A 26025-nucleotide genomic window follows, 5' to 3' on the forward strand; every position below is an offset into this window, starting at 1 on the left:
TTAACTGCTCCTTTGGGCTGTATTTTACAGAATTTTTACTTTAAAGCTCATTACCCAATTTTGACTTACACCACTTTTGCTCTGAACGGCTCATATATTGGACATTTTGACTAGTGGACATTTCTATATTTTTTATTGCTAGTAAGTTTGAAATGAATACAAATTAATAAATACAGTGAAAGATAAACTAACCCACTCCTGAATGAGTAAGACTCGTGCTCAGGAGGAGATTCCAGTACAGACAAAAATAAAATTAAAATTGAGAGTGAATACAGATTAAATACCGTTTAATATGTTTAAACGAAAACTATAAATCCAATACAATTTTTTATATTTTTTATTAATCTGGAGAGGATTCGTGGTTGAAATATTATTGGAATAAAATCTGTTTAATAATCTGGGACCTTGACACATTCTATGATAAAAAGCTGCATTGGTTGTACATTTTGGTTCAGACAAACGCAGAGAATTCATATTTTTAGTTCTATATTTATGTATATACCTTTCAAAGTTATTAAAATTTCTATGAAAATATTTTAATAAAATAAAATAATATATTTTGTTTAATGTTGAAAACTTTGAACATTTTGATTTGTAGAGATTCCTGCATATTGGACATTCTGACTAGTGGCCTTATTTGAATGAACGTTTTGGTTGTGGACATTTTTGTAATGGACTTCCTGTATATTGGACTTCGTGCTATGGACGAATTGATCTGGAATGCAAATTTCACTTGTAATCATCGAGATATGAAGTTGGGTCCCCGAAATTTCTAGCAACACATTTTCAAAGGTGCAAAGACCTAGCTGTCTACTGATATACTGTGTATATTCATAAGCACATAGACGACGAATATTTAGCAGGTTTTACAGACTATTGAACTAAAAGTTATAGTTATACGTATATTAAACGAAATTTATATTTTTACACGCCCGGTTTCGAACCATTCTGGATCCTCGTATTTTGGTAATCTTATTATATATTGTATTTATGGTAATAGACATAATGACAGCTCTGGCAACTCAACTTTCCAAGAAAAAATTAAAACTCCACTTGTCTTACGGTATCATCAAGTTATTTGTTAACAAGTTTGCGAAGATGTGTAGCAACATAATCTCAATTAGGCTCATCTCGTCTTTATATTAGGGAAGCTCAGTCCATAGTGGGAGGTAGAAATAATTATTAAAATAACAAGCAGGAAATTTTAACTAGGTCTGAAGATGAATAACAGGCAAATATTTAAGTTAATTAAAATATTATGAGAACGAATAACAAGAACAGCATATACTCGCCGAAGTTATTTAATGAAAACGGTCGATAAATGTTATAATTAGCTAAGTGCGACTTTGTATCGGGAAAGAGCTGCCCATAGTAGGAGATAGGAATGTTTAAAGTAACAAACGTATAGGTTTAACTGAATCTGTAGTTGGCTTAAATATGCATATAGGCCTAAGCCTATATTAAGTTAATGAGAATAATATAAATACATAATAACAATAGGTAATAAAAACACTTACTTACAAATGGCTTTTAAGGAACGCGGAGGATCATTGCCGCCCTCACATAGGCCCTCCATTGGTCCCTATCCTGAGCAAGATTAATCCAATCTCTACCATCATATCCCACCACCCTCAAATCCATTTTTATATTATCCTCCTATCTACGTCTCGGCCTCTACAAAGGTCTTTTTCCCTCCGGCCTCCCAACTAACACTCTATATGCATTTCTGGATTCGCTCATACGTACTATATGCCCTGCCCATCTCAAAAGTCTGGATTTAACATTCATAATTGTGTCAGGTGAAGAATACAATGTGTGCAATTCTTCGTTGTGCAGCTTTCTCCATTCTCCTGTAACTTCATCCCGCTTAACCCCAAATATTTTCCTAAGAACCTTATTCTCAAACACCGTTGGCCTCTGTTCCTCTCTCAAAGTGAGAGTCCAAGTTTAACAACCATGCAGAACAACCGGTAATATAGGCCTAACTGTTTTATGAGTTCTAACTTCCAGGTTTTTTGAGAGCAGACTGGATGACAAGATTGACATTGGAAAAGATTAAAAAACGGTCTCTCAAGCGTTGTCGTAATAATTCAACATTAAAATGGGACATACTCACGGACAGAATAACGCGAATTCGATTATGCACAATGTTCAAAACATACAGAGATGGCCAAAATTTGTATAAGCAGTTCTTTTGACACTATTAACATGGAGAAAGAAGAAAAAAAATTAACTTTTTTATCTGCCCCCCTTCAGAATGTTTGCTTGTCAGCGTTCGTTCTCAACTAAGAGGAAGAGAAAATAGTTTTCCTAAAGTATGTTTGAAATTGCATGATTCCTTTTAAACTGTTGTATCCGTACGATTGACGATTTATCATGTTATGCAGTATTTCGAGCATTTTAAATTGTACTTAAAATTAGAAATTTCTAAAAAAATAAGTACTTGTTTCCGCATAGCAAGGAAATCATACGTGATACGAAAAAATGGTAAGCAGATTTGATTTCAGCACAACAAAATTAGATTTAAACAAAAATTTAATTTAATTTATTTTAATCTGTTGATATTCAGTGTCACCAACATAAGAAAGGCAATACGCTATACATCACCATAAATGACACGGAAAATACTCAGTCATTGTTTTTGTGCATAGCAAAATACTAAGTCTTAGACCATTTGTATTGTATTTTTGGTCCGGGGAAAATAATCGTCATTTAGGAAAATGTAATTTTAAAACATGATAAAATATATTAAAGCGTCCACACCTGTGGAGTAACGGTTAACGCGTCTGGCCACGTAAGCATGTGGTCCGGGTTCGATTCGCGGTCGGGGCAAGTTACCTGGTTGAGGTTTTTTTTCGGTGTTTTCTCTCAACCCAATGTGAGCAAATGCTGGGTAACTTTCGATGCTGAACCTCGGACTGATTTCACCAGCATCATCACCTTCATCTCATTCAGACGCTAAATAACCTAAGATGTTGATAAAGCGTCTAAACTAATATATATATATATATATATATATATATATATATATATATATATATTTAAAGCAATAATTTAAAAACCAATTCTACATCGCATGTTACTATAGTCGCGACTCTGTTTTAGGAAATGAAGGCTCTATAAAGTCTAGTAGGTTCGCCATTTTTATTCTTTCGTTGCCGAGCTACCAGACGAGGAATCTATTCATCACACCGTTAAACATTATCATATCGCAGCTCCTATGATAATAAATCAAACGCATTGTAATTGAACAAATAATTGAGCGGCAAATAATGTCCTCGTGTGTTTTCTGCGAACGCCAACGAAAGAGCTAAAATGGCGGGCCATTATATTAAGTATTTATCGAGCCTTAGGAAATCACAAGACGCACACGTTTAAATGTAGCCGACCTGCAACGTGATTGGCTGCCGGAAATAAGAGCGACGGGACTAATAGCACCATAGCATTCGGACGTGTACACTAAAACTAATGAAACTTAATTAGAACCTCCACACCTCTATACAGGAGAAATTCTACTCACAGTAGGCGGTAGGAATAAAAAAGAAACAAGAATGTAATTTTAAATTAATTAGAATAATGTAAACAAATTCGTAATACGTAGAAACAACATACTCGCCCAAGTAAAGAAATCCGCAACATACCTCGTACGTGTGAGTTGTTATTGGATATTGTGGGCAAACATTGGAAACTCGCCTTGCCAGGTTGTTTCTCTTTATGGAAAGCAAACAGACTCTAGTTCCCAACATGTGTCTGATCACCAACAAGGGGGTGGAGGAGAAGACATGGTTAGCGTCCTCCACACCACATCAATGCGTTTCTTGTTAAGCTGCTATATTGATTTTGAGTAAACTGCTTGGTCATTTCACCCCGGATGTGATTGATCGTAGGATATTGAGTAGCACGCGTCCCAGTTCGGACATCACATTATGACAGCTTTATGTTAGTGGGGGAGGAGGAGGAGATATCTGGTTTGATTACCAGTATAGCGATCATTCGTCTTCACGTCCTTCTTCGTTTACTTGGTGTGTCCATTAAGAAACCGAAAGTAATATGTTTACCTCAATATAAAATATTACGTAAATCTGTGTGGTAAAATGGAATAAATATTGTATTTATCATTTCTCTATTTACACGATGCAAGTTTAACATCCATTTAGTGCTTGATCCCTAGCTTGAGAAATGTGACCACTTTTACTGTCTCATTATGCACAGTATGAATAGTACAGGATGCTCTGTATAAACCAGAACTGTAGCTCCTCAGAGCGACTGCCTTCGTACCCCTCCCACCCAATCCATCTTTTCTACCAATCATAGCTTTCTAGTTGCGCTCGGCTATATAAACATTAATTCTCGCGGCTGCAGGTACACAGTACGCTATCAAGAATTACAAATGAACAGATAATAAAATCCTTAGGAACATACCTTTGGGAAGTAAGAGAAAAACGAATGAGAGATATAAATAAGTTAAAAGACATGCAAAATAAATGTTAAAATATGTGTGCATATAATGTAAGAAGGTCTTCCTATGTATAAATATATTATATATTGATAAGTGAGTGATAGCTATATCACCGGAGGTCAATGCTGTCATTCAACATTGTAACACACTGCAGCCGAATGAATGAATGAATGAATGAATGAATGAATGAATGAATGAATGAATGAATGAATGAATGAATGAATACACAATACGCGTATGTTGCAGTTTGAAGAGAACTGGAACATGGAAAAATATAAACCTGTGAAGAAACTCTACTTCCAAAAGAAATGGGAATATGATTATTTTGTTGTTGAAGAAGACGAAAAAATTGCTTATTTACTGTGTCCCATCCAATTTATTTCTACTGGTAATTTCAATATTAAACGACATTTTAACAAAGCCCATATTAAGAATTATAGAATAGACAAACTTTCGGGTAAGTTCATTATTACGAACTGTATATTGAATATTTATTTATATACTGTTAAATTAAGACATCACTAGTTGTGTTCATTTTGTATTGAAATGAATAGTGACATTTGTATTAATTTGCAAGGTTCATTACTTAAATGCTACAAAGGAAAGTTTTGGAAAATCTAAAGCAGTTTAAGCGCAAAGAAATCTCAAAGAAACTACCGACAGAAAATTAGCATAATCGTAAAACTTGAAACGACATAACGCATTATAAATACAATGACTTTATTACAATCCTTTTTGAAAATTACAGTGCCACCACTGATGGATCTTCCACATATAAAGAATGTCAACAACTCTACGCAGAAGTCGATCATTCCCAATAGAAGTGGAGTGAGGTTGACGTCATATTTCCCCTACTTACGGGTTCTGCAGGCCTGGTATAAACCTTTACCATTTTAATTACAACTTTCGAATAAAACAAATCCAATCTATGAATTGACTTCTGAACCATACAGTAATTGTGAGAGAATCAAACGCACATCTAATATTGGAAGTTCCTCCACTTTCATCCGAACAGAATTACGCCCATCACACTATATTTTTGTCACTGTTATTGGAATGGAATGGAATTTAAGTGAGGGGGCACGGATGGCTCAGCACTGCGACCTGTTGAGATCTATTGCGCTAACCCTCGATTGCATGCTATCGATCCCCTACTCGCACCAACCCAACCACACACGACTCCCTAACGACCGGTACCTACAGCCAACGGAAATCCATATACCATTCCTGCTTCGGCAACGTCCCCTAAGGCAGCCCCGTCGGTCCGAGACGAAACTCCTCCACCGAGTAGGTCCGCCTCGGGTGCTCGTTGCAGAAGCCATCATTCCACTGACGCCGGTCGAGAGAGCCAGTAGTTCCGGGAAGCCGCCTGTAAAGTGATCTGAAAAACCAGAAACGGGATGATGAGGAAAGGATGATGGGGAGGAAAGGAAGTGGCGAAGATGAGTGAGGTTCCAATCGCCTAATAAAGTTACCTGATATTCATCCATAGGAGTGAGGAAAAAACCCGAAAAAAACTCACCCAGGCAACTCGTCCTGACCGGGAATCGAACCCGGGACCGCTGGGTTCGGAGTTAGACTCGCTAACCCCTCAGCCACAACGTGGACTGCCACTGTTTTTAATTTTTTATGTTATTTTCTCAGAGCTCTCGGCTTGAGTAGCGCAGTCGGTGTAGCGCTGCCTTCTCTGCTCGAGGTTGCGGGTTCGACCCCGACCCAGGTCGATGGTATTTAAGTATGCTTAAAAGCGACAGGCTCATGTCAGTAGACTCACTGGCATGTTAAAGAACTCCTGCGGGACAAAATTCCGGCATACCGGCGACGCTGATATAACCTCGGCAGTTGCGAGCGTCGTTAAATAAACCATAATTGAAATTTTTCTCTGAGCTGATCAAAATGTCCTTGAATGATTTATGTACAGTCTTAGAAATAACGTTTTGTCGCACAGATACTTTTACAAGTCCCAGAAAAACAAACAAATGCTAGGGAAGTGATAAAATTGTAGGATAAATAGTCATGATTGGTTGGAAGACGTCCTTTCATACCGTTTTATTGGTCAAAAGTGTAATAGTCTCTCTAAGTTACGGATAACTTTTAGAATATACTTTAAAAATACATGTTGAAGAAGCAGTTATTTTGTTACATGTTGTAGAAATATTTTTACTTTGCATAACTTTTGAAACTTTAATATGTGCGATATTAAACTTACTCACTCTCGGTTCTGTGGTCAGAGTTTCATTACCCACGAGAAAAAATATTCGTTATCTCTTTATGATCTATGTACTACGTGAACATTTATACCCCACATTCTTGTGCACGTGTTTCTACTGCAGACTTTTTATATTTTATTTATAGATGTTATAAAAATATGACCCACAGTGATGAGATACGCAATACGTTCTTTCGAATCAAATACTTTGTACTAAATTGCGTATGAATAATTAATAAACTTTCGGGTTTTAAGATATAGATAGTGTGTTACAATGCTGTAGAATGTTTATATATGCAGTTCAAACAAATTAAGGAAGTTTCTAAAAGTTCTAAGGTGGGGCTAATAACAAATGTATCTGTATTCGGAATTTTGATTACCTACTTATCGGAAGCGAATTGAATATGTTCCCTTTGAAACGAGAATGATAATGGCCATGCCATAAAGATGAAACAGACCTGATTATTAAAAAATAAAAGATCTCTAGGATAGGAAGAACAAACTAAGACTGAGGGTTTCTTATATTGTTTAATATTTGTATACCAACCAATTTTCTTAAATCACACTTGATTATTACTGTGATAAAGTTTATACTGTATACAACCTACTTCATATTAAAACATCTACAAAACTGCTTTCCTGTTACTGACAACACAACGTCTAAGGCAGCGATGACCAAAGCGGGTGTCGTAATTACATCGTGTAATCACAGACATTGAAACGGGTACGAGGAGATTCCTGTAACCCTACATTGCTGTGTGTTCCATTCACGTATTGAATAAATGAAAACATGGATGGCTAAGTTCTAGTCAGGTGGATATGTACACAAATATTTAGATGAACTGATAAATGGATACATGGATGATGGCTATTTAGAAGAATAGATAGATTTATGGATAGAAAAATAGATGGACAATATCTAATAATAATAATAATAATAATAATAATAATAATAATAATAATAATAATAATAGTAATAATAATAATAATAATAATAATAATTTATTTAATCTGACAGGATTAAGGCCATAAGGCCTTCTCTTCCATCCTACCAGATAGCACATATAAATACAAAAAAGAAATACAAACACTGATGAAAATGATACAAATTAAGTTAAAGCCCTATAGAGGGTCAACAGAGTCAAAAGTACATTATAGTGCTCTCATCGAGCTAATACAACGAAAAGAAAGAAAACAGAGATAGCAATGATGATATTGATAACTGACAATAATAATAATAATAATAATAATAATAATAATAATAATAATAATAATAATAATAATAATAATAAATACATTACATATTAATTTTCAATTTTACAACAGCATAGTTACAATATTTACTATATGTCATGGGTTAAGGTGAAGTTGCGCAACCTGACATGTGTTCAACAAACAATTCCACGAACTAGAATGTGCTTTTTTAATTTAAATTTGAATTTTGATATTGTCCGACAGTCTCTGACGTGGTCAGGGAGAGAATTCCAGAGGCGTGGAATAGATATGCTGAAAGATGAGTAGAAGGATGTTCTGTGCAGAGGAATAGAGAGAAGGTACATGCTCCGGGTTCGAGATAGTGAAAGGTAAACAAAACGAGATGCTAGGTAAGAGGGTGTGGAGGTGTGGATGATTTTAAATAGTAATAAGGGAGAGTTGAAGAATCTTCTTTCTTTAAGTGGACTCCAAAACAACAATTCTAGTGACGGTGTTACATGATCGAATTTTCTAATGTTACAAACGAAACGAACGCAGATATTGTGAACACGCTGTAGTCTATGGGCAAGATCAATATTTAGATTCGTGAATAAAGAATCGCAATAATCGAAGTGGGGCATCACTAAAGTTTGGATCAGGTTCTTTTTAAGGCTGAGAGGTAAAACATTGGTTAAGTGTTTGAGGGAATGAATTATGGAAAAAGTTTTCTTACATATCGAATGGGTAAAAAATTAGAAGAAATGGAAGCAGAAAGAAAGAAAAACGAAAGTGAGAATGAAAAAAGAGAAACATTACTATGTAATTGTTATATTTTTCTGTTTAAGGAGTTGAATGAATACGGGAAATATACTGAAATCGATTATAAACAAATAAAACTGTCGAATTGTGAAAACATTTTGAAATCTCCCTCGCCTACGTCCGAGAAACCAGTCTAAATAAATTACACACTGAGGTGTTTCCCCACTAGACACGTGTTATTTAGACCTTCATCACCCAAAACATAAACACCAAGTTTCCATCTACAGCGTATTCTAATTAAACACGCCCAGTGCTCCGCTCGCATTAAATTATATTTATATCCCGCACTATTTCTCACGAAAACTCACGATGCAGTATAATTCATATCTCAGTATCGACAGTACAATGTGTCGTGCGTCTGCTCAGTAACATGGCTTATAAGTTATGTTACTTATTATCAGTCGAGGCAATGTAATTTATGTATAATATAAGTATATTCATATAAAATCAGCTCTCCTCCCTCTGAGGAAGGTAGTCGCTAAGTAATTAATATTCTCCATAGTGTGATACGCCTAGAGAAAGCTTCGCCTCTGTATGCATCCTTCATAACTCAAGAGGAAACGTTTCTTAAGGAACTCTGCATAGCTGGTGTCACTCTCTGCACTGCAACACACTGATTCCACTTCTTCAACGATATTTTTCCTCGTACTTGATTGGCGTTGATGGTTTTTCTTGTTATTTGCTATATAATAATAATAATAATAATAATAATAATAATAATAATAATAATAATAATAATAATAATGGCTTTATTTAACCTGGCAGAGTTAAGGCCGTAAGGTCTTCTCTTACACTCAACCAGGATTAAAACTTGCTTGTATAGTTGAACATACTCAAATATTTAGGTAATAATCTGTTTAGGAATGATTCAGCAATTATGAAAACATGTATCTTTTGTATGGAAGCCGCTAATTGGAAATCGAAATGGCTGAAAGAGCTGGAACGAGAAATAAATAGATTAGGTCTAAATTAGCTATGGAGAGAACTAGGGTCTATTGGAAGAATAGTAAAAGAGAGGGCAAACGAAATTTCGAGACAAGATATTTTTGGTAATATTAAAGACCTAGGATCACTAAAATACTATAGGGAGGTTAAACAGTTTTGGGAACAGGAAGAATATATTAGACTAAATTCAAGGGAAGAGAGAACATGGTGGAGATTAGGTATCTGGAGGCTCAAGAATAAGAGAGGTAACGTAGAGAAGGATAATAGTAATATGCGTTACAAGAGCGGTATGTTGACGTTTTCATGTTCGAGGAAAAGATTGAAAAAGCGAAACGTAGTTGAGCTTTTTTAATTTCCGAGAACATGAAAACAAACATACCGCTCGTGTATCGTACATTATTTTGTGCGAAGATCGTTTATTACATACCTGAAAGAGGAATTTCTAATTAGTTGCAATGAAATCTCCATCTTGGTTTCTGTTCAATGACGGCAACTTTGGAAAACAAATATATCTATCTTCAACATTGTTGCTATAAAATGTTTTCTGTGTTTACTACACTGCAGCAGGCCGTGATATACGTCTGTCTTTTTTTTCTCCCAGTCTATGATGAGTCTGGAATCTTGTTGATTTTTTCACGGCTTCCTTAATGTTACTTGCATTACAAATGCAGTAACTTTTGTGGTGCTGTAGAGTTTACTTAATTTTTGCAAATATTTAAAAACAATAATTAACAGTGCAATTTAGGTGAAATTGCAGTGGTAAGTTTCCAATTTATAATTAATACTATATTGAACGTCTTTAAAAATAATATGTTAAAAGCTAAAGCAGTAAAATGAATATGACGCTTAAGCGGTAAGAATAGGGAAATTGTTATTTGTGTTACGTTGGGAATACTGAATGTGGTATTTCACAATTATCGCGTATTGGTTTTGTGCGGAAAGCAAGCAAATACGCACGATCTCGCACAAATGTCCTTTGTGTGGTCTAGCGGAAGACGCAATGCATATTGCGTTAAAGTGTCAGGCAACGAATGATTTGAGAAACAGTTGGGTGGATGAAAAGTTTCTACAAATAAACGCTATAGTAGCTTATAAAGAATGAATGGTCCCCTTAACGCCAGCAGTCTGCATAAATTAGGAAAATTTCTTTTTAGAGTTAAAATTAGATGGGAAGAGAAAGTCAAAGCTCTAACGGATATGGAATTATAAATATTGAGTAGTCGGACACGATAGGAAACTACGAAGAGTAGTCAATGAAGTTAACAGAATAAATTTTAAGAGATTGAGTATAGAAGTGAAAAAGCTAAAGAAAGAGTTTTAAATACAAGAGCTATAGGCCTAATTATTATTAGTTTATTATTATTATTATTATTATTATTATTATTATTATTATTATTATTATTATTAGTACTGTTATTATTATTATTATTATTATTATTATTATTATTATTATTATTATTATTACAGAGGATACTTATAGGTTCAATATGTATAGTAGTTCTTGTAATATTTGCATAGAGAGTGATGGCGGATTAAGAACTGGACACATCTAATCCGCCATGACGTGAACAAAGATTGATGAAATAAATAAATAAATAAATAAATAAATAAATAAATAAATAAATAAATAAATAAATAAATAAATAAATAAATAAATAAGTAAATAAGTAAATAAGTAAAGAGTAAAGAAGTAAATAATTAAATAAGTAAATAAATAAATAAATAAGTAAATAAGTAAAGAAGTAAAGAAGTAAATAAGTAAATAAGTAAATAAGTAAAGTTGAACATACAACTAGATCGGACTTAAGTAATTACATACTGATACGATTTAGGTACATAATAAGATCAAAAGAGGTAGTTACATAAAAATATACCTCGTAAAATAAAAATAAACATAGTGGAATATATAGTAATGTTGTTAGAATCAAGTAAGAATCACACAAAAACAGAAGCCGATAATTCAATAAAAAATGTACACAGTAAAAATGAAAATAAACACACTGGAATACATATTGGTATTACATTACAAGTAAGTATAATTCACATAGTTAAATCATAAACCGGCAATTGAATAATATGTACACAATAAAAAAATAATAGACTAATAAAAAAACAACACAGTGAGATACATATTGGTGTTAAGTGATAAATAAACACAATTTACATGATTACACAATAAAATAAGAAACAAAAATGAAAATAAATACATTGGAATACATTGCATTAAATATTTGCAACGTGTTAGGTCTGGCAACTCATCATAAGATATGTTTCTAATTTACATTTAAAATAAATTAAAGTTCGGCAGCCCTTGACTTCAGGAGGCAGAGAATTCCAGTGACGAGAAGTAGCAACGTGAAAGATGAAGAATAAAGAGATGATGTGTGGAGTGGTATTTCTAGCGTGTTATCATATTGTGACCGAGTATTTAAGTTATGATAGCGAAAAAGATTGTGGAATCGGACAAATAAGTAACAGAGACGGAGGGTACACTTAAATGAATAGAAAATCTATATTACATTTTGTTGTTAAATGCACGGTTAATTAGAAAATTAAGTTGAAAGTTCCAGCAGTCTGGCAACCTCGCCGCTGACACAGTCCCTTTTCTTCTCGTAATACAGATGTAAGCGGTCAACGAACTCAGCCTACAATGAACTGCCTCTCTTTCTGGCTACAACGTTGCAATCTGGTTGCATCGTTCAGTGGCTTGAAATGAGTGGTTTTTAAATTAAATTTACACCGTCCACGCTATTGAAATACGCCAGAGAGATTGTTTTTTTATTAGATTTTCTCTCGATATGGACAAAAATCACGATCCTACTCACAATAAATTTAGTTATCGAATAAGAGGTTCTAAACGTTTGGAAAAAAGAAACAGTTTTTTCTGAGAAAACTATGAACTTTCCACCAATATGTTTTTGTTACATAAAATATGAGCTATTCGCTCGGAAAATCTGCAGGGTTATTTCACACCCACCCTGTATTTATGAAAGTACGATAAATTTATTATTTAATTGTAGTTTGTATAATGGTTTATTTTGCTATGATATTCCTGTTATAATTCATTAGTTAACTTATTTATTTACAGATAAGTGGCTTTCCTCGATTATCAAAAGCATTATTACAGTACCTACTTATATGAGCTGAAAAAATCAGAGGCCATGTACAATATCAGAAATAAGGTGCTATCCAATTTTCTCGGTGAATTTCCATTTTACTAAATGAGACGTTGTGTGAAAAAGATGTTTTTCCATTGCCGACAGTTCCGCTGCATGAATGTGTAGGCTATTCTGTTCACAGCATTCGCACTACGATGTTTTCGAATAACTGTCAGGAATTACTGAATGGAGACGACTTAAAACTTGTATCCCTTTGATTCCGTAGTATATATAACATTTCTATTGTGTCCCCTCGATTCGTCTTTCTAAGATGAATTACTTTTTTTTTTCTCTCTCTCTCTCTCTCTTTGCGAATTACTCCCATTGTGCAAAGAAATAGAAAGCGGAAACTAGCCGTAAAGTTCTTTCAACAACAGAACAGGTCTTTCAGGTATTGTTTCAGAAAAGAAAACAGAGTAATTAATTCCAAAATGGAACACAACTCTTACATCTACGTGTACGCAGTCGAATACGTAGAATTGTAGAAACGAAAAACTAATTTAAATTCAGAACACTGAGAATTAGTTATACATTTATTACCAAATGAGAGGTCTGAATAAAAACTTGATAACCCACATTTCACTGTTGATGAGATAACTATTATTGACTTCGTTATGAAGTACTCTACCTGGTGAATGGAAGCTGGCTCAATCGGGGAACGGATGGCGTTATTTTTTGCGCTTTCTGTCTTTCGCGGTAAATGTGATCGGAGATAGACTTTTGGGTATGCTATCATCTCTTACATTTTCAACGTTTCGGAACTACATACAGGTTCCATAATCAGGGAAAAGCGGTGTGATCCGGGTTTTCGCGTACTCTGTTGGGCTCGTTATGTCTGGCTACTCCAAACTGACAAAGCTTACAAATGGCTTATTAGCAAGCTAACACAAGTAAAAAATAGAAGTGTCCAAAGAGTGAAACAAATTATTGTCGACAGCTGGGCAAATAAGACTGAAGTGTTTTTAATTTGGACTATAAAATCTGAAGGAAGGCCAAATAAGTTGAGGTCTTACTTACCCAGTAGACAACCTTTGCGGTGGCTGAGTGATCAGACCTTCGGCCTGTCGCGCAGGCGGTCCGGGTTCGAGTCTCGACCAGACTTCGGATTATTTTAAAATCCATAGTGACACTTGTGGCGGACAGAGTCTCAGTTGAGGTTTTTCTAGGGGTTCTCCTGTTCCCCTATTAGGTATCTACATCATTTCGTCAATATTTCTCCGTTCCATAGCATTCCTCGATCGCCGCGGCGACGCACGGCGGAGACTAGCCTAGGGACGAGAGGGGTTGCCTGCTCCAAACCTGACTGCGCAGTGAACTCTAGTTTTAGGGTTAGGGCAATAGACCTTGAAAGTCGCAGTGCTCACCTCCAGAAATTCCACTCCATTTCATACTCAATAGATAAGGAGGATGAATGTAGGCCTATAAGTTGAACTGCTAGTAGAAAACTGATTTTAACCGGGAGAGCTCGCTATGTCTTTCGGGTAGTCTCATGCCCGTTTTTTTTTTAAGATTTGGGGCTTTGTTTTGATATATATATATATATATATATATATATATATATATATATATAATTTATTTGAAAATGCTGACCTTATCTCCTTTAATACTTCTGGACCCTATTATGATTAACAGACTTTTGTACTGCAAAGTGTATGTTTCTATTTTATTTTAGAAAAGGTTAAGTTGTCTGGCGAAGTACTTGCATTGAAGCAAAGGTTTTGGAACTTTAAAGGGAAATAATAAATCAGAATATGATTAGAAGTCCATTTGACTTTACAAAGACATGACTGTAGTTATTACTCCATCATAACTGACCTACTGGTTTGACAAATATTTTTTTTTCTATAGAGTATCGTATATTCTTCGAAGAAAATTATTCTTGCAGCATTAAACAACACTTACAAAATCAGCTAGAAAGAGAGACAAACTTGTATCCCTTCCTTTTCTTTATTGTCATTTGAATTTTTTTATTTTATTGGGTTATTTTACGACGCTGCATCAACATCTAGGTTATTTACCGTCTGAATGAAATGAAGGTGATGATGCCGGTGAAATGAGTCCGGGGTCCAGCACCGAAAGTTACCCAGCATTTGCTCGTATTGAGTTGAGGGAAAATCCCGGAAAAAACCTCAACCAGGTAACTTGCCCCGACCGGGATTCGAACCCGGGCAAACTGGTTTCGCGGCCAGACGCGCCGACCGTTACTCCACAGGTGTGGACCACTTGAATTTGATACAAGGTATACATCGACTCTAGAAATGTAAGATTTCTTCAAAACTTTGGTAAATAATTTGTTTGCCTCATCTGTAAGTTCATTTCTTCTAGTTAAAAAAAATATATATCTCTCGTATCCATTATCTCAATAATTTCATGATTATTTGGGCATTTATAATATAAGAGCACTATACTTTACATACCTTACGCCGTTTACAGTGTTTGTTTTATCCTATTTCACATTTTCCGACATTTAGGCCTATTATTTTTTCGACGGACAAAAAGTAGGCTTCCAATTGAACAAATGACTTCATTGAGGTACCAATTAAAGCTTAAACATGTCGGTATGTTGTAAACTAAAATTATTATTTTCAATCGAATAAAATTATTTTATCCCAAAAATATACAAATATATATACAGGGTGTTAAAAATAACGTTTACAACGTTTCAGGGATGATGAAGTAGGTAAAAACAAACATCTTTTGTAAGTGACAAAACTTTGACAGATGCGCCGTTATTGTGTACTTAAGTGTTAGCGTAATCCATAAGGAACGAGAACCAATTGTCGTTGTAGAGGTGGTGTCCAAACTGCCGTCCATTAAAGGCATTGCACAACTGGTACCTTAGTAGGCTACTATGGAGAGTCTGCAACGCTCAAAAAGGCTAACATTGTCTCGAATAACATGTGCAGCTTCAACAACGCGAGCAACTAAGTCTTCTGCCGTATCGATCGGTGTCTCATACACAAGACGTTTCATGTCTCCCCACAAAAAGAAATCCAGTGGGTTAGGTCCGGTGATTGAGGTGGTCACGGTACCGGCCCACCCCTGCCAATCCAGCGAAATGTAGCATTTAGGTGGTTCCTGACACGATGATCAAAGTGTGGAGAGGCACCGTCATGCTGAAACCATATTCATTCTCTGATGTTCAATGAGATATTTTCTAAAATTTCTGGTAGGACGTCGCGTAGAAAAACAAAATAATTACCACCACGGAGAGTGTTAGGGATCCTTTTAACTTGTTAGAGGCACAGCAGAACAAACAGGACTAACAAATGTGTGTTGTGACGGAAGTCAAGCCATCTACCCTTCAGGCCATCTTGCGGCAAAACGGCGCATCTCCTAAAGTTTTGTCACTTAAAAAAGATGTTTGTTTTTACCTCCTCTATCATCCCTGAAGCGTTGTAAACGTTATTTTTAACATCGTGTATATACATATTTTTTTCTAATCTGCTTATATGTGACTTATCTCTTGAATGGTTCAAGATAAATAAATAATTTTAGTATGTAACATTCTTCATATGTAAGGGATCATTTTGACGAAAGAAGTTTTACTGTATGTCAGTTTTTAATGGAGATCGATCTAAAATTTTTATTATTATTATTATTATTATTATTATTATTATTATTATTATTATTATTATTATTATTATTTGGGCCCCCAATTCGATTTTCAAGTTTGAATTATATAAATTGCTTTGTTTACTCCCAAGAATAATGTTACCAGAGTTTGAAAGACATTAAGAAAAAAATATGGATTTTTATCCTAAGAATAGATGTAGGCTATACCTTAACAAAATGCTAATATAGCGACGAGCGCCGAGTTAAGATTCGAAGTGAAGACCGTTGGACGTACTGGTAGGGAGTGAGGAGCAAAGACAGCTGGAGTTAGGAATAGAAATCAGAGCTGTCTAGTAAAATGAAGGGCAGTCTGTAGGGATCATATTACCTTAAACAAGGGACGGAATTAGTTGAGGGGACGAAGTAGGGCTATGGACTTACTTTCAGTTTCTGGATCGCTCGGCCGGGTTGTTTGATTACTCAGTTCAGTCAGTCAACTAAACACCAGACTTTGGAGAACGCTATTTCAGAACAATTGCTTCTGTAACACCATCAGTTTGCATCAGTGTTAAGATCACACAAACACAGTTTGCTGTGAATGGTATGACCATGATTTCATTCCGGAATATAGAAAATAAATTCTTTCCTCCGTGTTTAGAATAGGCCTAGCTAGAACCTACACGGCGCCATATAAGCTGAATACTGAGAGCTGTTTCAACAAGCCCAGAATGTGAATGTACCACTCAGATCGAAATGTTGCACAAATCCTTTGTGTGACGTTCATACTATTCCCTTGTGTTAGTAAGCTTCTTTTGAAATGGAAGTAGAACTCTCTTCTTTCGAAGCACTTTCCACACCGGAACCTCACTGCTTTGTTTCATTGACGATTGTCCTATGGTGTTTTTATAAGAGATTTATGCCTGAAATTCTCTGACAATATTTATATATTTTAAAGTTTATTTCCTGTTTATATTTCATGGGTACAAATATTGTATATATTATTATAAATATTGAAAATTATAGAGTGACGCAAAAGTCATTTGTTATAAATTGACTTTAATTGCAGCATCTCCATTCTTGTTCGCAGTCATACTAACATAAAGAATAGAGATATTTACACATTTAATAACGATACCCGCTAATAGTACTTTATTACTGGCATTTTGATTCTGAATAAAATTAAGAATAAAATGTATGTTACCTGATTTAATTTAGTTTACGGCTTCTGAACAAGTGAACTAGAGGCTGGATGCCACATAAACTACGCGAAATTTGTTGTGGACAAAATAACTGAACCGTGAATTGTAAAAACCCACAAGTCACAATTTTTCTCGAATTCAGTTTTCTAGTATTAAATTAAAATATTATATATGGATTTTATAAAAATTGAAAAATTGTAAATTCATTTTATATATTCTAATTGCATAGTAGACATAAGACAAATTGTATTATATACTTCTTAATTTCATATCAGGAATCCGCCCCTGAGCACGAGTTCTACTCTTTCAGGGGCGAGCTAAAGTTTTTCTGTATATGTTATATTTTATGTTACAATTATTAGAAAAATAAATAAATAAATATGGTTGTAATATTCATAGATGGACATTTAAGTGGTGCAGAAACCCCACACGTTCAGTGTTCAGAGTACATTTCACAACGACAATAAGTTACAATCAATTGCAGAACACTATAAGTCCAGGACATGTGGAATTTTTTTATAAATAAAAAAAATTGTTCATTTCGTTTTCCTTTGTTTTTATAGGTGTAAAGAAATTTGAGAAATTAAATATACTGTTAACATAATTTTGCATTTTTGTATGTCTGTGTACTTTTTACAATTTCTTGGCAGAAATGTATATATTTAAAATTGTTTAGAACATAAAAAATTGTCCCTTTACGTCTTCTTCACCTAAAAATTGTTTTAAAGAAATCAAACAATTGTTATCAATCATGAATTGCAGAAACGCCTCATGTCCAGCCAATTCAAATGTTTTCCAGAAAATTATAATGGAAAAACTCAAACACTACAGCTTATTATTATTATTATTATTATTATTATTATTATTATTATTATTATTATTATTATTATTATTATTAAAAATAGTCATTTCAAAATAGCAAACACTTTTGGAGATAATCAGTTTTTTGTGCTTCTGAAAAATTTATGAAATGGAAATGTGGGATGTCTGCAAATAATTCACAATTGAACTTTGCAGCAGATGTTCTCCGAATATTTTGATTTCTTCCGTCCGCAGAATTTTCTCCAGGTCAACCAGACTTTTACCAATACCTATATGAATTATGTGTGTTAAGGGGATAGGTACAACTTACAGCAGTAAAATTTTGGAAATATTCAAGGCTACGGTTTTTTTTTCTTTTATACGGAGGAGATGTGCATATGGAAATTACTTACAGCAAATGTGCCGGTATTGTTATTTCTGAAAATAAAACCGTTCTTTAAGTTTTATTATTTATCATATTGTATTAGTTCTATATGACTCAGCTATGCGGTACCATCTTTCGATTCAGCCATGTAGGAGCAAGGTCTGGCGAAGTCCCGCAAGACCGTCTTTTCACTCCCGGGAGCGTATTGTGCCTTCTTAGAGTGATGTACTCTACTACATACAGCTGTACCATTTTTGGTAGATACTATTCAAATGATGATGATGATTGATGATGATCCTGAATATAGAAAATGGAGAGTGACGGTGGGATAATGGAGGGAAACAGGAAATCCCCGAGAAAAACCCTCGGGAATCGTGGCTTTGTTCACCACAAATACGATTCCGCCATCTCCGCGATTTGAACCCGGGTGCACTAATCGTAAGCCCGTCCTCTGCCAGTAGAGTGGGGTGTCCTGTATTTCTAAGCGGAAATGGTAATAAAAGAGGAATGGCGAAGATTATTGATGGAATGAAGAGAAAAAAGCAGAAAATTCGGGAGAAAAACTCTCACAACCTTAACTATGTCCACCACAAAAACAACTCTGCCATCGTCCGGATTTGAAATGGAGCCCGCCGTCACCGCAAACCAGGAACTGAGCTACCAATGCGGCTCAATGTTACGGGTAAAAATAATTCACAGTTATGCATAACTTATGCGGTATGTCCTCTGTGAGCCAGTTGATATTCCGCCACTGTTCCAGATAACCACGGCTCGCGTTCTGCTCGAGTTGTTCTTGTTTATGTGCTTCTACCCAAATTAGATGGAAGCTATGCCTTGATTATGGGCTTATTGGAGCTTCCATACTCTGACATCGATATAAATTGTGTAGCCGTGTTTGGAGTGCTTCTTGGACGATAACCTTATTGCCTTGTCTGAAAATTCTGGGTGTGGAAGGTCAACGTTAGTAGAAGCACCACTAATGAGGCACTAAAATCTTGTATTTATTAAGTGTGATTTTTATAAGCGTTTGGTGTGAGGGACTGGTTTACGTCAGCTTCTTGTAGACGCTCCCAAATATTACGGTTTAATGTCTGGACTGTGTAATGGAAATGAGCTGCAGCTTGAATAGAATACATTTGAACAAATAGCTCATCTGGCCGTAGGCAGACGTTCATTTTGATTACATTAAAATCGTGTTGCCTCTTGGAAATAAGCTTTACATCTGTAAATGGAGTTCAAACTGCGATTGAAACATTTGCAATTTGTTGTAATGAGGGATTCGGGAATAAAACATGGTTAGTGACGTTTTATTGTTTTTAAGTTATTAGGTAGGTAAACATTTATACAGGGGCATCAATTTATTTTTACTTCAATTTTTATTGTACCTGAGTTTTTTAATGTACTTTACTCCCACCCCTTCTACTAATGAAGTTCAACCGTCCTCCACACAGATCCAAGACCGCATATACAGTCATAGTAGCCTTACGATCATAGTAAACAGTACGTTCCAAAAATATGTTCACGTTTTCCAGTGACGAAAGAGCTTTCAATATTGAATCATTTTCGCACAGGTACCGTCGTCCATTTGCGTACATCGCATCCCGGTTTCCCCCACCTGCTTCTATTCGTCTCTCTGTAAAGGCTAGTGGCTGGGCTGTCTTAGCTATTTTCTGAGAACATTAATTTCTGTTAGGAATTGGACGTCTACGTAATATTATATCCATACAATTGTTTAAAATAACTTAAATAAAAGGCCTTGTTAAGTAATTAACTGTCACGTGATTTTCCCCCTTTCTACACCCTGCGGCATAACCACTTGGACGGACAGTAGATAGCATGTCTGAGTAATTTTATCTTTTCGGATCGGGCAGAAGTGAAGATTGAATTTACAGAGCGTAAGGTACTCTTTTATAGAGTAGGTACAGAATTATTTCAACATGAGTTACTAGTACGAAGGACGAAACTGGTAATTGGAATTACACACATTAGAACTGAAGCCTGTATCGAAATGAACGGCCACCATTTTCAAAAATGTGTTCAGATATCCATATTATTATTATTATTTTTCAATTTAACTTCATTCTCTGTAGTGTACGCTTATGTGCTGTAGACAGTATAATATACACTGCATAATGAATATGTCCCATGGATAGCTCGGTTCGTGAGTATAAACACTCATTGTTAATACTGTACTGTATTTTGATTAAACAAAAACCTAATGAAAATTATCAAACTTAAAAATGTGATATTTCTTAGTTTACGTAAATGGATTAACCACTTTTTTATTGGGTTATTTTACGACGCTATATCAACATCTAGGTTATTTAGTGTCTGAATGAAATGAAGGTGATAATGCCGGTAAAATGAGTCCGGGGTCCAGCAGCGAAAGTTACCCAGCATTTGCTCGTATTGGGTTGAGGGAAAACCCCGGAAAAAACCTCAACCAGGTAACTTGCCCCGACCGGGATTCGAACCCGGGCCACCTGGTTTCGCGGGCAGACGCGCTGAACCACTTTTCTTCCCTCCTATATCTAGTAAAGTGATTTGTTTGTATATGACGCCAGTATCATCGAACTCCAGTCGTGGAAGGGGGTAGCAAACGGTGTTTTCGGTTCTTAACCGTTGATCCAAAGGTATAGCCAGGTTAATATTAGAAATGTTAGTAAAAATAAAATAAAATGATGTCCCTGTACATTCAACAGTTTGTATAGTTACCAGGAAAGTAAAATCTGTATACTTCTGTCATCTGTTGAGATACTGGAAAACTAACTACTGCATTAGACGCAGAATGTAAGATACTATATTATACGCTACATATCTCATTTTTGACCAAAATATCAATTACCATGTTTTACGTCCGAGCTCCCCATTATACGTACCAAAACACTTTAGCCAATTGTCTTTGGTCGTCTTTCCATTCTATTTCTTTCATTAATAATGTACAAGTTTGCAAGAAGATTTCTGTATCCCCTTCAGGATTTACGCTTGCAAGAGAGTCTGTTACATCACGTCAAACTCTTACTTGGAAGTTTGTGTATGAGTGAATATTATAGCTGTTAATGCAAACTATAAGACATAAAAATCGATTTAAGAAGTAGCGTGTAAAATATATTATGGTTGTATCAGTACAGTACAGTATTTGAGTAACCTTTCTACTTAGCGCTAGCAAATAACTATAGCCTACATCTTACTTTACACCATTTACAGATCAATGCAACAAAGGAGTCCATTAGTAATTTAAAATGTGATGAAAATTTAAAAATTAAATCACTTAAAAACCTCACAGTGTTAAAATAGTTGAAAAGATAAAACAGTAATCTCTCCTTATTCACGGAATCTGTATTCGCGGTTTCAGTTATTCACGGTTAACCTCGAAGACTTTTTTTTACGCAATTTAGTGCTTAGCGTCTTAATCTGAAGAGTTTTGTAGAATATCTAGGCGGCAAGAGCGCATGGTCCACAAATGTTGTAATGTACAACATTATTATTATTATTATTATTATTATTATTATTATTATTATTATTTACTTCTCCTATTATCTCTCTGTTTGTAATTTGTCAATCAAACTATGTCATAGTTACGTATGTTATAGAAAAAAGACAGGCTATGTATAGGGTTCGCTATTATCCGCATAAGATTTCGAAACGTATCCCCCTTAGATGCTAGGGATTTCTATATAAATACACCTATATACACGTACGGCCGTTTCTGAGTTCTTTATTTCATCGTCAGTGTTTAACTGTATGTCTGGATTACTGTCTCTTGTGGGTAGAGATAAATGGGTATTGTGGTGGGAGGATGGATGGAGGTGGGGATGTCTATGTATTGTTTATTAATATCGAAAAGGATGTTTTAATGTTTAAAGTTTAATCATATTTTAAATAATTAAGTGTTATAAAGTGAATTGAAGACAAATTAACAAGTCTTGTCTACCAGCGCTTTGTGTGTGCGCGTAATGTTTATGTAGGGAACAGATGATTGTGCTGCGTTTAGATCACTATTGTTCATTATGCATACAACTCCTAGAAGATAGCGGTGAGATGAAAGATGGATGTAATCCCCTGAAATACAATTTATTTATACTTATATTTGGGTCTTACAATACGGGAACCATCCCTGGCCTTTTGTACTACCCCATTCGTGCAGGAACCAGACTACTATGCGCTTCGTCAGCTGGCGATCTGGCAATGCTATAAAATGCTAATGGAGAGTTTGACGCAATGATGTTGATGCCTAACATGGGGAAATGGGAGAACCCAGATAAAAATCCCAACTACGACATTGTCCGTCGGCGTGAAAAATTCCAGACGTGACCTGGACTCAAACCCGTACAGCCTGCATGGCAAGCTGAAGATCTGACCACTCAGCCATCACAGCAATGAATGGAGATACGATTGAGCTTGAAGAGCGATCCTAAATGGACTTCAACAATCATTCCAACATAAGGAGAATGCACAATAAGCCTAAGGCTGCGGTGCTTGCCTGAGGGCCCTCCTCAAAGGAAAAAAAATAGATCTACTATGTATATGAATTGCTTAGAGTTTACTCAGTCAGAGGATCCAATTTCGATATCTTGTGAGGAATGGAGTTACCTTGATTGCTTGATTTCACGAGAGCTGGATTCTTGCACTTGGGTCATTTAGGTTTATTGTACGCCCTCTATGCGATGATTGTCTAAGTTCGACGGATGGTCCGGGTGTCATCCGTGAATCCGACGCTGAGAGGTGAGCCATCCTTCCTGGGCCCTGCAGGTAAGGTCTTATCATGTACTCACGAGCCCGAACCCAGCCTATTTTTACTATTACAGATGATGGATGAAATGTGGGGGAATTGGAGAATGTTGGTGAAATGATAGAGGGTAACGAGAATACCCTAAGAAAACCCTATGCAACATCTTCAGATATTAAAAACGTAACCACAAATAACCGCAACGTCTGTTTTGTTCACTACAAATTCCACCCAAACTTGGCCGGTGATAGAACCCGGGCTGCCTGGATGAAAGGTCAGCATACTAAGACAGTAACCACAGATGCGACCAGCAGTGTTGCTGCATAGTTTCCGAAGGGAGTGAATCTGGTATAATATGACAATCCTTGGAACTTGATTTAGATGATAATAATGATGATTTGGATTTTATTATCTAAAATTATAAAAAATTCCCGTAAAATAATCTGCAGTGTTGTTCTGCGGCCTCCTCAGATCGATGGCATCTGTTTACAATTCATGTGTCTGAATCTGCTGCGTCATTAACCAGAAGACCATGTCGCAGTTGATTTCACGACTCAACAAGGCGCTATCTATCCGAGGGAGTTACACTACCCCAGTAGCCCGCAGTCCGCTTAAAAGCCCCTGCGGCTTTGCTGATATGTGCAGCTCCCGTAAACAGATGCCGCCTCTAAGTAGGTCCCGGAACCACGCCCACCATGTCCTCCCGATCAACCTGTAGAAAGATGATTAATGGAATGATACTAATGAAGGCGAAATGAGTTCGAGGTCAAACACCGAAAGTTATCCAGTGGTTGAGGAAAAACTCCAACCAGGTAACTTGTCCCAACCAGGATTTGAACCTGGACCCGCTCGTTTCACGGCCAAGAAAGCTAACCGTTACTCAACAGGGTGGACTAGTAGACCTATTATATGCAAACAATTTATAGTTGATTGATGTCTGTTAGAACGTTCTCGTACGTAAAGAAGTATCTGTAATCAATTTGCTAAAGGTCAACGCATAGCAAGAGTTAATAAGAATATAATTAATTAATCTTCCTTCGTTAATGTCTTGGGCTGGCGAAAATGAGAAAATTCCTACTGTAATTATTTTTATACGTCACACCCTAATTTCTTTTGAGCCACCTCTATAAAACATGAAGCAAATAGCTCGTAACTTTCTATAATGCATTCACAGTCATAATATTGTTAATTAGGAAGGTTGGACCTTCTGTTGTACATGTGTATTGCTGAAGCTGCATGGACATTCCATTTTTGATGACTGTCGAACGTATCATCAATTTATATTAATTTAATTCCCGTGCTATATTCAGGCCATAAAAGACTTAAGACGCCATAAAACTGCAGTTTTTTCATTAACATTCTATTAAGCAACAAAGGCTCCGCGGGGATGAGAGGATGGCTGTACGACGATAATGGAGCAACTGTTGAATAATAACGGCAGGAAAAAATAAATTACTCGCTGAAAGACAATACAACACAAACACTACATATTGAACTGACAAACTTGCATGAACAGCCTGCCATAAGTCAGAGATTAGAAACGTACAAAATTGAGAAAATCTCTGATTATTAGCGATAATAATAATAAGATCAAATGTAATTTATAATGGAAGATGAATGGTTTAAAAGAATTGTTGGAAAGAAATATTAAGGTAAACCTCTGCGGTTGGGAATTAGAAATATACACCTTTAAACATTAGTGCAAATTTTATTATAATTTTATTGTCAACAAAAAGCATATTTGAGACCATAAACATGTCGGACATTTTCTCTACTTTCATTTATTAGTTCAAAGAACGACAAATTTACACTGGACCAATTATTTTCCATATATATATTTAAAGACAATTAAACAGATGAATCATAACTTTAAACACTCGTATTATCAACTTATAATTTGTTTTCGTTACAAAAAGGTACAAAACGTTCATATTAGAAAATTGTCGCTGAACGGAGTTCACATATTAAGAAATTTTCTGTTGTTTGGGTCAGAGAATTCTTAAATTATATCGTTCATAATTAGATGCGACATAAATTAGTAGCTAACTGCATTTTTAAGTAATAATAATAATAATAATAATAATAATAATAGTAATTGCTTGTGTTGACATTCAACGCTATAGATGAAATAAACTGTCATATCCAGAGCCCGAATATTTTTTTAACGTATATTGCATGCAAACTAATACAGCATAGTTATGAAAATATGATTTTCTTCGACTATCATGGCAATAGTAATCACTAGAGATGGAACATCTGCTAACATGGACGCGAAGTTGTCTGAGCATTAACAATACATTTTAACTGACTGTGAGCTCTGCTTAGCATTAAAGGGTAAAGAAAAGCAGGTTTCATATATGAAGACTAAGAATGGTTATATTAAACATAAAACTTGCACATTGCGCAATATCTAAACTGAAATATATCTAATGTAAATAATTTACTTATGACTGAATTGTAATTGAAGGGTCAGAGCCATAGTGGGCCAAGCGCCATTTATTAAAAACGGAGAAAGCAAGAGTTAAAGTTAAGTGAATACCATAATTTAATAAAGATTGACATATCATTTAGT

The sequence above is a fragment of the Periplaneta americana genome, chromosome 9, assembly GCF_040183065.1.
Source record: "Periplaneta americana isolate PAMFEO1 chromosome 9, P.americana_PAMFEO1_priV1, whole genome shotgun sequence".
NCBI classification, from domain to species: Eukaryota; Metazoa; Arthropoda; class Insecta; order Blattodea; family Blattidae; genus Periplaneta; species Periplaneta americana.